Below are 17,444 nucleotides of genomic sequence, written 5' to 3' on the forward strand. Positions count from 1 at the left end.
TCCATAAATCAATTATATTATATAAGAAAAAATCTAGAAAATTGCATAAGGAAAACTCAGAAGCGATATTGGCTGTGAAAAGCATTTGTACAGACAGTGGGAGAAGTGGATGGGATTGCCAGGGAAAATACACATATATGCAAAAGAAGGAGGGAGGAAGGGAAGGGTGGGGGGGGGAGAGAGAGAGAGAGATGGGAAGTGGAGGGAAGAGGGAATCTTTGAAAATGCCTAGATTTGACTAAAAAGAATGAACGAAATGAGGAGTGTTATGATCGAAAACCAGGAAAGCACAGGATTGGGGAATTAGGGAACCTGGAGTAAAAACAGGTGGCTGTTATGATATATGGCAGAAGGATAGCTAGGATAATGGGTATTTTGAGGAAGATTTCATTGTTTTTTTTTTTTTTTTTTCCTCTGTCATGAGGAGGTATGCACCAGATTTTTATGAGTAAGTTAGTTAAGAACTGAACTGTAGCTTATCACTGCTATTTAAAGAGGTTAGGAAACAGAGATAACAGGAACTCTACCACAGATGTGAGTTCCAAGTCACATGGTTTGAACCACACAGAACCTGCATGACTGCTGTTCAGAAAGAATAGAGGGGACTTGTCCAAATATAGGTGGGCTTTTAAACCACCTGGACTTTAAGACGTTTTCTTGCCATGATGCTCTATAACTATTCAATTAAGAAGGCAAGCTAAAAGTATGAATACATAGCAAGTGCAAAGGTGGTGACGTTTTCCTGAAATGTGTTCGTTCTAGAAATACTTACTGCTGAGGAACTACTTTGAGTCAGACTCTATTCAAGAAACTGTGGATAGAGTGGCACATAATATGAGTAATATATGCACCTTGATGGGATTTGCATCATGGTTGGGAGGGGTTTCCAGAAAGTAAAGTAGTAAAATTATGGTTTAACATTTTGGATATCAATATGTGATACAAACAAATGAAAAAAACAATGCGACACACACAAAAAGACTTGGATGAATAGAATCCTACTTTTATGTAGAGGGTTGAAACATACCTTTCTTGGATGGTGACACCACCTGGAGATTTGAAGCCGGGAAAGGAGCTAGCTGTGAAAAGAGATGTAGGAGGAAAGTTTCTAGCTGTGGAATCTGCACATGGAATGACTCAGTGTTTGGGAGATAGAGAAAGGCCAATGCTCTAGATAGTCATAATTAAAGGAGGAAGTGGTAGAAGATTGGTATAGCACTGATGGAACTATTACAGAGGAGGCTTGGGAGAAGTCTGGAAGGCTGGAAATAATTGATGAGAAAAATCCTGGAAAAGTCAGATGGGTATTGTATCAGACAAACCATTTACCTCCAAAGATACGAGGGACACTTAATTGATGCAGAAGTATTTTTGAAATAGAGGTCCAGGATTTAAATATCAGTATCCATATCATAAACCCTTATTCCTGGTAATGTAGGGAGCAGTTTTCTGAGAAGGGGAGTAAAGAGAGATTGGTTACCTAGAAAGGGAAAGTAAAACAAATTTGGGTCAGTTTCTCAGGAAATGCAAAATGAAATAGAATTATGTATTTCCCATCACCAATTAGAATTCATCTGTACATTACACAAACATTTATTAAGCACTTACTACCTATGAGAATAGAGACCAAACACTGGGAATATGAAAAAATCATATAATGGGATCACTGCCCTTGGAGTTCATACCTGGGTAAGAGCACAGGCAGCCTGGAGTTCTGTGAATTTGTAGTAGATTCATCAACATAAATTTATAAATGTATCCCATAAGTCATAATCACATAAATAACAATAAATATCTTTATTTCATTCTGTTCCATTAATAACAGACTCTTTAGTGTGTGCACTCTGGAATTTTGCATTAATAACAGTTTGGAGAGTAATACATAACCGTGAATTGTCCTCAGGCCTGTAATTTGCTCTGTTGACAAGCATAGAGACTGATAATGCAGAGTGAATCATAAACATTATCTTGAATTAATGCAGCTGCCTGCATTGATATGCAATTATTTGTATTCAGTTTCTTCACTCAGACCTCTTAAAATGTGTAGAAGTATATGGAGTTTTCTTTGATCCTCAGTGTCACTATTTGCAATGCCGAAACACTAAATTAAATGTATGGATAAATATACAGGACAGATTCTGAACTCTGATGTCTTAAAAAATTGATCTACTCTTTATCAACTAAAGTACAGTGATAATAAATGTCAAATATTTTGTGCAAAAATGTATTACCATTCATCTTTGGCTGAGTCCATAATAAATTGTTAGCCAACACCTTCTAGGGCTTCCTAATTAAATTGTTGAATTAATTAGTGTGCAATAAGGATGTTGATATTTCTGTATCAATTCATCACTACCATTTTGGCTTCCAATGTGCATTTTATTAGATTATTTAAATATTTTAAAAATATTGGAAATGGGCTTATATAGAATGCACATATCCAACTAATTATGCCCAAAATAATCTTTTCCCAACATTTTTTTTCTCTTGCCAGATCCCTCTTCACCATTTGTTTATCTGAAACTATAAAGGCATAAGAGATTTTTAAAAAACCAAAAAACATATTTTAAACTTACTAAAAGGCAATTGGTCTTTTGCCAAAATCTCAAATTGTTAGCTCTGGAATTTTCTCCTGTGGTTCAGTAGTTCCAATTTTCAGTTGGACACCAAAATGTTTTTATCATGAGGCACTTTAAATTTGTCCTGTTCAGAATCTGATTAAATGATCCTTTTACCCAATAAAACACAAAATACATAAAAATCCTGATATATTTATTATCTTCTGTATATATTCTTCCTCCATCAGAGCTTTTTTTTTTTTTTGGAGAGGAAGAGAGAGAGTCCCAGGCGGGCTCCATGCCCAGTGCAGAGCTTGACTCAAGGGTTGATCCCACAATCCTGAGATCATGATCTGAGCCGAAATCAAGAATCAAGATGCTTAACTGACTGAGCCACCCAGGCACCGCCCTGTCAAAACTCTTACAACTATACAGCACTATACATGCAGCTACAAACCTAAAAGTCATTTCTATATTTCCTTTATTATATCTCATTCAACCAGTTAATTGTCAAATGCCGTTGGCTCATAGTTACACTTGTCTCTAATGCAAGCCCCAGTGGTTTTTGCATCCTGGTGACAGCACCCTATCCTGTGTCTTTTTCAGCTTTCCGTCTCAATCCTGTTTCATTACTAGTTCTAGCTATTCTTGATTTAATAATTCCAAATTTTTGCTTATAATAGTCAAGATTTAGAAATTTCTTCAATTATTAAATCCAAATATGCCTACATGGATTTGTGCTGCATTGGAAACCTAATGTTTTGCACACTTACTATTGCAAAGAAGACCAGTTTCTGGAAACTGATTTTGTTTCTTATGTGATTTTTGTTTTTCCCTCTGGTGATTCTTAGAAGGGTCTGGAGACCCTATACATTGGAATCATTTGTCAAATATAATACTTGTATTAGTTTATTATTGTTGCTGTAATTACCACAAACTTAATGGCTTACAACAATACAGATATATTATGATTCTGGAGGTCAGATTCCTAAAATTAAGGTGCTGGAAGGGCTGCATTCCTTCTGGAAGCTCTAGAAGAGAATCTGTGTCCTTGCCTTTTTTAGCTACTAGAGCCCCCTATATTCCTGTCCCCTGATCTTCAAAACTAGACCCCAGAAAAGGTGTTGGTTGAAACAGACAGCAGGATGGTGGACATGGAAGTGAGAATCTGCTAAAGAGTGTGTAGAAACTCACCTGCCACTTTACTTCTGAGAGTCTCCCAAATCCTCAGGAAAAAAAAAAAAAAAAATTAGCCCATCTTGTATTCCCCTATATTTTGCCTTTGTCCTTAGTTCTCCAGCAGAGTATCTTGTTAGGTTTTCTAAGGGTTACTTTAACTTGGGAAATTCTTAATTGTCTAAGTTGTTGTTTTGTTTTTTTTGTTGTTGTTGTTGGTTTTTTTTTTTTTTTTTTTTTTTTTTTAAGCATCCCTTACTCACAGACAAAATATACCAAAAGCACTCCTGGCCATTTTATGGAACCTGTAAATAGCTTAAAATGCCATTGGTCTTTAAGAATGAGAATCATATTTTTAAAATTTTTTTTCACCTTTGGGTCTCCATTATGTAGAACTGTGACCTTTCCAGAGTTAGCAATTAAATAGCTATCAAATTGATAAATATAATAATGTGACAAAAATGAAGCAAAGTGAAAAATCAATTAATCATTTATTCAGCAAATCCTGAGTACCTACTATGTACCAGGCATGGACAATGACCTGTATATATTTTGTGGAAAAGGACAGAGGTCTTGTCTTTTGGGATTTTTAGTGTGGTGGAGAAGGCAAACTTGTAATAGCGCCATTTATATCCTAATGTGGTGAATTTTTAATATTATGAAAGTGTACATAAGAATCTTAATAAAATCTTATGTGGAAGAGGATTAGGAGTTTGAAATCTGATTCCTTGCAAAGATGTCACAAAGGAAATACTCAGAAAGAGATAACTCCTATTGTGAAGGATACCAGATGAAACAGAATATGGCCCTTCGTGAGGAACTGCCAGGTATCTTACTGGGGTCAGAGCAAAGATTGCAAAGATAAATATCACAGGATGGCACTTGGGAGGTGTTAGTGGGGGGGGGGAGTTGCAATTAGAGGATTGGTATATTCCATGTTCTGTGAAATGCCCTTGGTCTATCTTTGATCATGTATTTCTCATAGTAACCATATAGAACAGAAAAACTTGGGAAAAATTGCATATAATAAAAAGAGTTAAAGCAGAGATACTAGCCAAAGGAGACACTAAGAGGAATATATGCCATAAGTAGGGTAGGATATAAGCAAATTACTCAGAGTTATCGAACAGGTTAGCTACATAGTTGAGTGGCTTGATCATTTCCAAAATATGATACTAATATGCAGTAGTCAGTTCAGACTGCCACACAAACACCATTGACTGGGTGACGTAAACAACCAAAATTTATGTTCTCATAGAATTCTGGAGACTAGAAGTCTAAAATCAAAGTGCCGGTAGAGTTGGTGACTTCTGACAGTATTCTTCCCGATGTGCAGACAGCTGCCCTTCTCAACTGTGTTGTCACAAGGCCTTTCCTCAGTGTGTTATGTGGAGAGAGAGAGGGTAGGGAGGAGATCTTTTTCTTTCTCTACTTGTAAGTTCACCAATCCTATTAAATTGGGACCCTGTCCTTATGAACTCATTTAACTTTACCTCCTTTGAGCTCTGTCTCTAAATATAATCATTTTGAGGGTTAAGGCTTCAACATATGAATTTGGAGGAAACACACTTTAGTCCTTATCATTTGCCCCAAACCCCCCAAAATCATGTTCTTCTTGAATGCAAAATACATTCACTTTATCTCAATAGCTTTAAAAGTCTTAACTCATCCTGGCATCAACTCTGAAGTGTGAAGTTCAAAGCCTCATCTAAATACATAAATCCAACATGAGTATGACTTGAAGTACAGTTCATCTTGAGGAAAAATTCCTTTCAGCTGTGAACCTGCGGAACAAGACAAGTTATGCCTTTCCAAAGTACAAGGAGAGGAACAGGGATAAGATAGACATTTCTATTCTAAAAGGGAGAAGTAGGAAAGAAGAAAGGAGTATGGCTCCCAAGTGAATCCAAAACCTAGCAAGGCAAATTCTGTTTGATCTTAAACTCAAGAATAATCCCCTTTGGTCTGATGCTCTGTCCTTTATGCCCACTGGGGTTCTAGGCAGGGGTCATGCCCCCAGCCGTACCTGGCCAGAGTCCATCCTCTGCAGCTCTGCCTGGCCCAGACCCTGACATCATGGCTTTGGGCAGCCCCACCTCCATGACTCTGCAAGGGAGCTCTGACCACAAGGCTTGGAGTCTTCTTGAAAAACAGCACACTTTCATAGCTGACTAGCTCTTTTGTCTTGTTCTAGCAAATCCAAGGAGCCTGACAGCCTTCCTTCTTTTCATCCTATTTCTGACCCCTTCAGTTCAAACTGACAGTATTTCTACTCATCTAATCCTATAAGATCTTTACCAAGGGATGACTTCACGACTTTGATGGTCTCTTCAGAACATGCTTCCCCATTTCCTACAAAATGGATAAGCTAAGGATTTTCTACATCTTCAAGTTTTGGTTCCATTTTACTTAACAATTTTTCAATTCATGCCTCCATTATCTCATTTTACTAGGCAGTCAGGAAGCACCAAGCCACTCCATCAGTATCTTGCTTAGAAATCTTTCCTGAATATCCAGTTTCATTGCACACAAGTTCTACTCTCCACAAAACCATAGACTGTGGACACAATTCAGTTGAATTCTTTGCCACTTTATAACAAGGGTCAGCTTTCCTTCAGTTTCCAGGAATGTTTCTCATTTCTGAGACCTCACCAGAATGGCCTTTAATGTCCATGTAGTTCTACCCACATTCGGCTCATGTATTCTCCAAGAAGTTGGAAGTTTTCTCTCCAGCTCTTCTCTTTTCTTTGTGAACCCTTACCAGTACTGCCTTTAATGTCCATTTTTCTAGCATGCCTCTCAAAACTCTACCCTGTCTTAAAGCAACTCCTGTATTTTTAGTCACTTGTTACAGCAATACCTGGCTTTTGGTACCAAAATCTGTATGGGTTTGCTAGGCAGCCCAAATATAGACAAAAACATAGACAAAAGTAGGTAAAGTGGCTTAAGTAATCAAAATGTATTTTCTCATAGTTCTGGAGACTGAACATTCAAGATGAAGATGCCAGGAGTATTTAGTGTCTGGTGATAGTTCTCTTCCTGGCTTGCAGACAGCCACCTCCTTGCTGTGTCCTCACATGGCCTTTCCTCAGAGTGAGTAAAGAGAGGAAGAGAGGATTTCTCTTTTTTTTTTTTTTCCTGTAAGGCTACCAATACTACTGGATTAGGACTCTCCCCTTGTGACCTCATTTAACTTTACCTCCTAAAAGACCTCCACTCGTCTCACCAAATACAGTCACATTGGGGTTTAGGTGGACATAATTCATGCATAGTGTAATAGATAGGTCTCTCATAGCATATTAAATTTATGTAATTACTGAACCTGTACCTACCCTAGATTATGTATTGGGAGTTTTACTTATCCCAGTCGATCCCTACAAGTTATCTTCTTTGTGGTGGTCCCAATTGAGGATCAGTTAAATTATTCTATTTCGTTCTGTGAATCATGCATTATTACCTTCATTTGGCAGTTTTAGATATTGAGACTTAGAAATATTAAATATTTTTCCCAGGGCACCTGGGTGGCTCAGTCAGTTAAGTGTCTGCCTTCAGCTCAGGTCATGATCCCAGGATCCTAGGATGGAGACCAGCATCTGGCTCCCTGCTCAGCAGGGAGTCTCCTTCTTCCTGTGCCTCTGTCCCTCCCCTCTGCTCATGCTCTCTCTCTCTCTCTCTCAAAACAAATAAATAAAATCACAGAGAAGGTATATAAAAAAACAATGTATCAACCCAAATAATTGACACCACAATCCATCTCTTAAAATTTGCATTATACTTAAAAACAGAATGAGTGATAAACCACACTGTTCATATGAGTATGTTTCATCTTTGACCACTTTCAAAGCCATGAGTCAAATCTGCAAGGAATATCAAAAAGGTAAATGGTATGATTGAAATAGTATTAAAATAAATTCCTTTAAATACCTGTGGAAAACCGAAGAATCTAATTTTGCAAATTAGAAGATCCAAAAAAGATGAAGATATTTTTACAGCATATCAGGGACAATTCCATGTATATACCCACCAAATACTCTATAAAGTAATTTTTGTATGTTATATATGTTTATATGAGAAAAGGAAAGATAAAATTCGTTTGCTTCCCTGCCAAACAAGTAATTTTATATTATCATCTACACATTCTCATTAATCTTTTCCAATTTCAACCAACATTGAATGAAATACTAGCATGACAAAATGTATCACTACAAAAATCACCACCTTATTAATGAAATATGAAGACAACTATAAGGAGATATTTTATGATATTACTTATAATTTATTAAAGTAGCAATATGTGGTTCCCCCAGTTGGTTACAGTTAAATTAAAAAAAAGATAAGGAGTCACCAAATTGAGTTTTGGTAACAAATTAAGATTTCATATCTGGTAATGAGGTGCAAACAGCATTTTGTGACTCATCAAGGATGAGATTTAAAGAAGGAAAACTTCTTTCTCAAAGGCTGATGGTGTATGCGCAGAGTGCATTTGTGTGTGGGGGCATGTGTGAGTTTACTTTTAATTTGTGAGACAAAGGAGAGTAATGCTTAAAAACAGTCTTGGTAAAAAAGGATGAGGATTGGGGCACCTGGGTGACTCAGTGGGTTAAGCCTTTACCTTCGGCTCAGGTCATGATCTCAGGGTCCTGGGATCAAGCTCTGCATTGGGTTCTCTGCTCATCAAGGAGCCTGCTTCCCCCCTCTCTCTGCCTGCCTACTTGTGATCTCTCTCTGTCTCTCTCTCTGTCAAATAAATAAAGAAAATCTTTAAAAAAAAAAAAAGGATGAGGATGATCTCAGATCTGAGAATGTGTTAAAAGAAAAGTAACATGGTTGAGAGGCAGGAGATGGTTGAGAGGAAAGACCAATCATTACTGATTGTGTAAACCTTATTATGAGCCTAAATTTCCACTTTTATAAAATAACTGGGATTTTCATACCTTCTATAACCATCTCGAAAGATTCTCTTGAGACATCAATTAAAAATAATGAGAACATTTTAAAACATATAAACCGTAATATAGGAATAACATAGTTAAGATCATGGATCTCAGGTTAACTGAGTTTAGTTTAACTGAGTTAACTGAGGTTAACTGAGTCTAAGTTTGGCTCTGCCTCTTCCCAGCCATGTGAACTTGACTTTCTTGCTTAAGATATCTATGCTCTGTCTCCTCATCTGTTAAATGGTGCCATTGTGAACCTGTCTCAGAGGAAGCTGGTAAGGATTAAATGTTCTAACGAGATACATACGGCACTTACAACAATGCCTAGGAAATACTGAGAGCTTTTAAAGTATCTCTGTTAATCATTATTAGTGACCATGGTCCTGTTCTCTTTCATTTCTGGATCAAACTCAGAAATAATATTTTATTTTATATTTTATTTATCTTATAAGTAAAATGAAATATAACACTAAACCACAATTAATACAGTGTTCTAAAATTCAGTGGAGATGGTTCTCTTTATATTATTTAGCAAAGGTCAGGAGATCTTTTTTAAACCAACATACTCTTCCTGTGAAGAACTAAATTTTTTTGGAGAGGACATAGGGTTATTTCAACTTAAGAAATAACTGCTCTACAGAGCCACAACTTGTAGATTTACAAGTCAAACAATAAAAATTAACAAGCTGGCTGAATTACCCACTGGGGAAAACACTTTGAAAATTTAGGAGCATGTATATCATCTATAATGCACAATGTTACATTTAAAATACTAAAATTCTATGTTTATGCTCACTGAGTTACAATCAAGAAACTATTAAAACCTGCTAGTCAGTGGATAGCACATAGTTGAGTGAATGAATCATGGATAATTCCCTACAAACTAATAAAATATTATTCCAGTTTCCATACAGGGAAACATTTCTTAGAAGATGTAACAATGATTAATTGCCTGAAATATTTATATTTAATGAAATTTCAAATTTACCTTATAATTTTATCAGTATTAATTTGTGTTAGAGTTTTGAAGAAAAGATCTTTAAAGACATCTTAAGTTAGATATTATCTCACGTACTTATTTCTGCAGAAACAACCCAAAATGCAGTGGTTTAAAGAAACAACATATGTCTTACTCATGAATGTGCAAGTTGGGAAAAACTCATCATTGCTTCATTTAATAAGCTAGATTGCCTCAAAGGCCAGGACTAGAATCAGCTGAGAGCATTGTTAGAGAGTTGATGCTCATTGTCAGTCAAAAGGCAAATGATGCTAAAATTAAGGTATGACTTGTAGACAAAATTAAATCCAGGACATTGTTACCTCCCTTTGATTTGGGTGGTGTCATTTTGAAGTCTATGTGATCAGTCCAAAATCTTTAGGCAAGAACACATAAAGATTTAAGGCATTGCTAGTGCTTCATAGACTATTTCAAATAGAAAGAAAAAAAATGGCCCTTTAAGAATCTTACTCTCTGTTAAATAATGGTTCATTTGAATTGTGAGGACATTACCCTACAGTAGCTTTGCAGGGACTTAAGCAAGAAGTGGCTCTTTTAAAAAAAAAAAAAATCTGTAGAAGCAGTTTTCATCTAATTTTATACAACTGGAGATGAGAGGGCTGCGGTCAGAAAACTATGTCCTAAAGAGCAAATGAGTCCACTGAATACTTCTGTGGGTAAAGATTGATTGATTGATTGATTGATTCATTCATTCATTCATTCCTTGCCCCACTCATCCATTTATATACTGTCTATGGATGTTTTTGCACTACTACTGAAGAGTTGAGTCATTGCAACAGAGAACCACATGGCTGCAAAAAGAAAACATTTACTTTTTGGCCCTTTACAGAAAATAGTTTGCTAAACCTTAGTATAGGTTATTCATTAATTCATAAGCAACCCAAACAGCTTTCAAAGGAATTGGATTAGCTTGGGGCAGTGACAGCACCAAGTGGAGAGAGGCTTTTTGGACCTTCAGTTCTGTCTGTAGACAACAAGACTGAAGAAACTACTAAACTATAAGCAAGGAGTATATTTTATGTAAAGGAAAGCGTTTTCAGAAGATGAATAAAAGGTCTAGAGGGTTGAGCCACGAATGGAAAAACAAAAACAAAAACAAAAAACCACCACCATATTTCTCCAGTGTTAATTCCCAGTGAATTTCTGCTATAATTAAATCAAGGACATCACACGCCTGACTGGATTTCAGAATTGCTATGGGCTATTCATTGTTGTGTTCTCCCCTTTTTACTTGGGAGTATCTAAAAATAGTCAGCTTATTATCTATTCCACCAATAGATGTTGAGAGTGTGTGTGTGTGTGTGTGTATAAACTATTTGAGTCCTTACATAACAGATCTTCTGAGTGAGGGTCGTACTCAAAAAGTTGTGCTGAATAAAACCAGTACTGTGCTGAATTAAACTAGCACTGTGCCGAGAAGCCTCTTCCATGCTGGAATCTGACTTAAGTAACAAGATCCTCAAACCTCTGAACTAAGCTTACTGATGTCACAGGGTAAGAATTTAATGGGTTTGGAGAAAGTATTTTGCATGTAGGCAGAATGCGAATTTTTTGTGACCAGAGAGGGAACTCCATTTCCAATTTCACACTGTCTTCTAGGCCCTGCCACTTTCCTGTTAGGAGGTGGAATAGGTGTACTTGCCTTTTGAACTTGGTTGGTCCTTTGTAACTTCTTTGATAGGTAGAATGTGGAAGAAGCAATGTTGTGTAATTTTCTGCACAAGATCATAGAAGGTAATACAAAAAAGGTGATATTCTACTATTTCCCTGAAATATGGGCCTGGATGGTCCTAAAAATAGTTCACGCTAATGTCATGGGTATAGTACACCAGCTGTCACTGGTTCTCCTTCTGTGGACTTAGGAGAGACCACTCTGTTTGCACTCTTCCCAAATCAAATTCATGGAAGGTCTGCTTCTCTAGGTACTTCCTGGATGGTTTCAGTAAGATGACACGGAAACCCAAGGAGTAGACTTTGACCAGTGGGAGGCAGGAAAGATCCAGCAGATGATTTGCTATCCCTTTTCTCATAATGGGTTATTCTGGGTGAAAAAAAGAATGTTCTCATGCATTTTCTCTAGAGACCTCAAATGACTGGACTGAGTTTTGAGTTCTTGCAAAACTATGTCCAGCTCAGTAATCTTACTTATTTATATTTGTTCTGTATCATTTCTTGTTTTACTTACTTGTTTCTTACTGTTATTCTCTGTGTTTACACCACCCGAAGAAAGTGTTAATACATAAAATTTTGGTTCAAGATCAATTTCCTGGGGAGACCAGGCTAAGAAAATATTTTTATCTTTAAAAAGCTAAAATTCAGTTGAATATGTGTGTGTGTGAATACAACGTATATAAATCGGTAGTTAAATCAGGAGATACTGACTTGAATAAAACTACTTTAATCCAAATCTCTACACTGTCTTTTAAAAGTTGTGTGACCCCCCGAAGCTTTGTTTACCTTTATGAAATTCTGATAATTCCATTTTTTATCATTGTCTTAAGGATATTTAGGTGGCTCTATTTGAGGCACATAGAAAATTGATTGCAATATAATAAAATCTTAGCAACTTTTATATTCCTTTTTTACTGTCATTACATCATTATTATTTTGGAAAGATCCTAGTCTACATGCAGTCTTCCTATACAATGATAAAACTAATGAGGTTACTATTAGAATGCTTTAAAACGTAATGGCATTATCTTGGTAATATGCACTTTAACTGTTAACATTAAATTAATTATGAGCTAAATACAGTCATATATATGTTAAGCTACTTGAAATCACATGATATGCAAGTTAACATTTTTTATACTTTGTCTCTATGTATTTTACTACATGCATTGGAATTGAAGATAATCATATATTTAGTTATATAGTTAGTGCTACTGATTTTAGATTCAAAGTCATATTTTCTTTCTAATAATCTTGATTTAATTTTTCTAAGTGTAATGTGCAAATCTAAAACTAAACTATTATTAATTTACTATTACATTCTTTATTGGGGTACTTTTCTTCTATGGCCTTGTTTTTAAAAAATCACGTATCAGTTTTTATACTGTTTTCATACACTTGGTACATCTTATTCATTTTATATCCCTGTTTCATTCAGCTTAAGTCATGCTGCAGTGAATTACCCTAGACTATGAGTAGCTTATGAAACAAAGGTTAATTTTTTACTCATGTTACATGTCCATGGTGGGTTCACAGTGTCTCTGCTTCATGTCTATTTACTCTGAGAATTAGCTTCACAATGTAATCACAGTTTGGTTAAGGCTGGTCTTGTGACAAAGAGAAAGTAACTTGGCAAAGCCACAAGTTGGCACTTTCGATTGACCAGAGCAACTTACGTGGCCATTTTGTAGTTCAGTACAAAGGAAATGTACTCTTCTCTGGTATCACCACAATCCACACGATGGCACCTAATTTTTGTGCATGGGTAGAGGATAAGGCAGTAAAATTTTTCACAATTATACAGTCTACTACTCCCTTCTGCACACAAAGTTCATAAAATCTTTTCTCCAGGGGCACAACCCAAAAGTGTCATCAAAATTCTGCATAGGTTCAAAATCTAGGATCTCATGAACAGATATATATGTGTTTCCTCTATATACATAGCCTATAAAATTAAAGAACAAGCTGACTACATATTAGGAGGAAGGATGTATCAAAGGGGAATCATGGAATTATGGATTACTTGCTACTCTCATTGTCTCCTCCTTCGGTTTTAGTGGCCTTTGTAAGGTATTTTTTTTTTCTTCCTTTATATAAGGATGTGGCCATGATAAGAGGAAGAGGATGTAGTTGCATCACTCCATGATCTAAATATGCCGAATAATATTCAGTGGATTATTTTAGGAAAGATTTACAAATAGGGTCTTACCTGAAAACAGTCCACTGTGCTCCTAGCTCCATCCCAAGAGCTCTGAGTTTTTTTAGTTTGCTGCCTTAGATGTCAGAGGTGGAGACAAGAGACAAATCATTGATATTATAAGACCCTTGTTGACATCATATCTAGAAATGTGGATACCTCACATTTTATTCTTTAAATATTTTATATTCTCACATTACAACAGGTACTTTTTAGTCTTTTCCTTTGTATATCACTTCCACTTTTGTTTTCCACAAGAGTCAATGATACCTTATTCAAAGAGTAAACATTCCACAATCCATCTCTTGCCTCAGAGTGGCCTTAGAGTCTCAAGGAGTTGTGCAATATCAGTGGATTTCCATTTCCTGAAATTCTATGTTTCAGGCACGGGAAAATGTTAGGATCACATACCAGGAAAATTGAAGCAATGGAGTTTCATAAAAAAGGCATGAGATTAAGACCCAGACAATCCAGAGTTTAAATTCTGATTCTAGGGTTTGTGAACTTTGTGTCCATCTCATGGGTCTTCCCTACTGTACTGGTCTGATTTAAGAATAGTTATCACCCTTTCTTAGAAGAATACTTACTGCCCTGTGGGTTTGGGTAAACAAAAGTAGCAATTCCAGCCATCTGCAACATAGAGGAATTTAGCAGAATGAGATAATATAATTAAACAAGAAACCTGTACTGTAATTATCGAAAACACCCCATCTATTCATCTGTAATATTACTAGCTTCCCAATAATATTCATGTTTTTCAGATGTGTGCGGTTTCTCTGAGTCCAGACATTTCTACCTTCCTAACATCAGAGATGAAGTTTCAGAAGTTATATCTCTTTTGTTAAGGAAGTCACCCACCTAAGTCTCCTAATCAGGTGATTGCAGTGAACTTTCTAAATTTCAAGTTAGAGTTCTATGGAAGTTGTCCCTGCTTCTCAAGATGAGTATAGGCTCCTCCTTCATTGGCTAGAAATCAGGTTTTGTAGCTACTCCTCAGTTGCTAACAAGTGGGAAAGAGATGGCAGTGCCGCCACCAGGACCGGTGTTGGGATTTCATAGTGATGTAGAGAGTCTGGAATTTGTGCTTCTGACACCTTGACAGCAACAGGAAATAACACACATAGCACACAGGCTATACCTTGTGACAAGGTTCAGGTTCTACTATCTGAACTTATTACCCAGGATGAACAGCTAGTGAGAAAAACAGAACTTATTATCCAAGCCACAGAAGAGTATAATGAAAACTATTCATGTCATTTCTCATATATTTTGCTTAAAAAAAATCACTCAGTCATGTCTGATGCTTCTGCCCCAAGGCCATTATGCCTTGTAATAGACTTTCCTGCTCTGGCCATAGGACAAAAATGGTGATCACTTAATGGCCAAAATGCTAAATTGTATCTTGGGTGAGAGGAGGAACGGAAAGTATTTGTGCTGCGAGGAGGAATAAAGCACAAACAAATAAGCCCCATGTTACAGTCACTCATTTAATCTTTTCACTTGTACTTTGAAACCCTTACCTGGCCATGCTTTCAATGTTGTAAGGATATGGAGCTGCCTTTGCCAGGAAAAACAATCAAAGGATGAGAAAGAAATTATTAATCATTTTGGCAAAATTTCAAAACAGCCCAAAATAAGTCTTAATTCAGGTACAAGAATACAGTTGTCTGTAATTGGATAGCTAAGGAGATTTACCATTGGCAGGATAATCAAGGGTTCTATACAGCCGAGCGATGAATTAGCAAAGCAGATGTTTTCCTGACTTACTAAGCACTGAGGAGGGACCCGAAAATGCCTCAAATTTGTGACAAAAGAAGAAGCTTGGATCATAAAAATAAAAGAAGGGCCAAACAGGAAGTATATCCCTGTATTCCAATATAGGGGATAACCACATGAAAGAATGTGTACATATATTGGCATACATCACGTTAAGACAGAACATTATGGCAGGCATTCCTACAGTCATATAACCAACTTGATCTCCAAGGTGATGTAAGCGGGCATAGGAAAACATAGGAAATTAAATTTTAAAAATAGTGGTACTTGGGTGGCTCAGTCCGTTGAGAATCTAACTCTTGATTTCGGCTCTGGTCATGATCTTAGAGTGGTGAGATCTGGCCCCACACTGCGTCAGGCTCCACACTCAGTGGGAGTGTGAGCGAGATTCTTTCTCTCTGTCTGCTTCTGTACCTCCCCCACTTCCAAAATTAATAAATAAATCTTTCTTTTTTAAAGATTTTATTTATTTATTTGACAGACAGAGATCACAAGTAGGCAGAGAGGCAGGCAGAGAGAGAGGAGGAAGCAGGCTCCCTGCTGAGCAGAGAGCCCGATGGGCTCGATCCCAGGACCCTGGGATCATGACCTGAGCTGAAGGCAGAGGCTTTAACCCACTGAGCCACCCAGGCGCCCCAATAAATAAATCTTTTAAAAGATATAAATAAATAAATAAATAGATAAATACATAAATAAGCGAACATAGTTATGGGTTAGAAGACTACTTGTTCATGGAAAAAAAAAAAAGAATGATGTGAGAGAATTCACAGCCCATATTCATTTATAATGTTTAGAGTTTGACGCAATGTTTTATGTTAACTACCTGGTTGCTAAAGCCAAGAAGGAAATATGATCAAGTGAAAATATGTGTAATACTTATATTAAGACTAACAGAAAAAACCCTCCATAAAGAATCATAAATTTCTCAGTAGATAAAGAATACTGCTTTTTTTTTCTTTCCCTACACACACACATATACAAATATATGTTCTCTATAACTCAAAGGATTTTTTGCTAGACCCCAAATTCATGTAGTCTATTAAATAGAATGAAAATTGTAAGATCCAGGAAATTTTGACATACTGTTTAAAAATTGATTTAAAACACCAAGTTTGTAGAAGTTGGTTTAAAAAGGTCAATTTATTAGATTCTCATCTTCTCTAAATGGGAAGTCTCATAAAAACCCTACAGCAAAGTGGCTCTATGAGGACAGTATTACTTAGTGATAATGCATAGTCATGCATTAATTTATTCTTTCATTCATTCAGCATTAATTGTGGGTGTGAAATACGTAGAGATTTATGCTGGAAATAAAAAAATATATAACCATAAATTAGAAATGTGCCATTTTTAAAAATGTCCCTTTGGCTTCAGGAGACTAGTAGAAAAAATTACAAGATTTTGTCATGTGTGTTAAGATGAAAATATGGAGATACTTGTAGGGCCTGAGACACAGTACTCAATCTGGGAATGAGGGAAAAATATTTGACAGTGATCAATATATTATTGTGTTCTTTGTTTAACTTAGAATTTTCACAGTTTAGAGCATTTGATTTGATTATTATATTAGTCATATGTTATTTTTATTAAGTACTTTTACACTAATATTCCATGACTTTTACAAGTTCTTAGGTTTAAAAATTGCTTTTTAAATTTTATTCTCTTTGTTAAATATTTCACATGCAATAACAAAATATAAAATAAAACAAACAAAAAATGCCTTTACATCTGTTTCTTTCATTAATTCATGATTGCTTTCATTTAGTAAATTTGTGTTGAGACAAAGGTGAACAGGACAGGTCTTGCTTTAGATGACAAAGGAGGAATGGAAGGAGCCACTTGGTATAAGTAGGGAAAGTTTTACAATGTTAGTAATGTTGAGCCTTAAATATGAATAAAAATTTGCCAGATGACAAATGTAGAGACTATGTCCCAGGAATGTAAAGCTTTACAATAACATGAAAAATTATATTTTCACCATAATCCCATTTTTCTTATTTATGACAGTGCTTTGACAAAGTTTTTATTCAATACCTTGTGATACTCTAGGGAGCAGACATATCCAATTAGCAAAGCTGTGTCTCTCATCTGTCTACACTGAAGTAATGTTA

The sequence above is a fragment of the Lutra lutra genome, chromosome 3 (assembly GCF_902655055.1).
Source record: "Lutra lutra chromosome 3, mLutLut1.2, whole genome shotgun sequence".
NCBI lineage: Eukaryota > Metazoa > Chordata > Mammalia > Carnivora > Mustelidae > Lutra > Lutra lutra.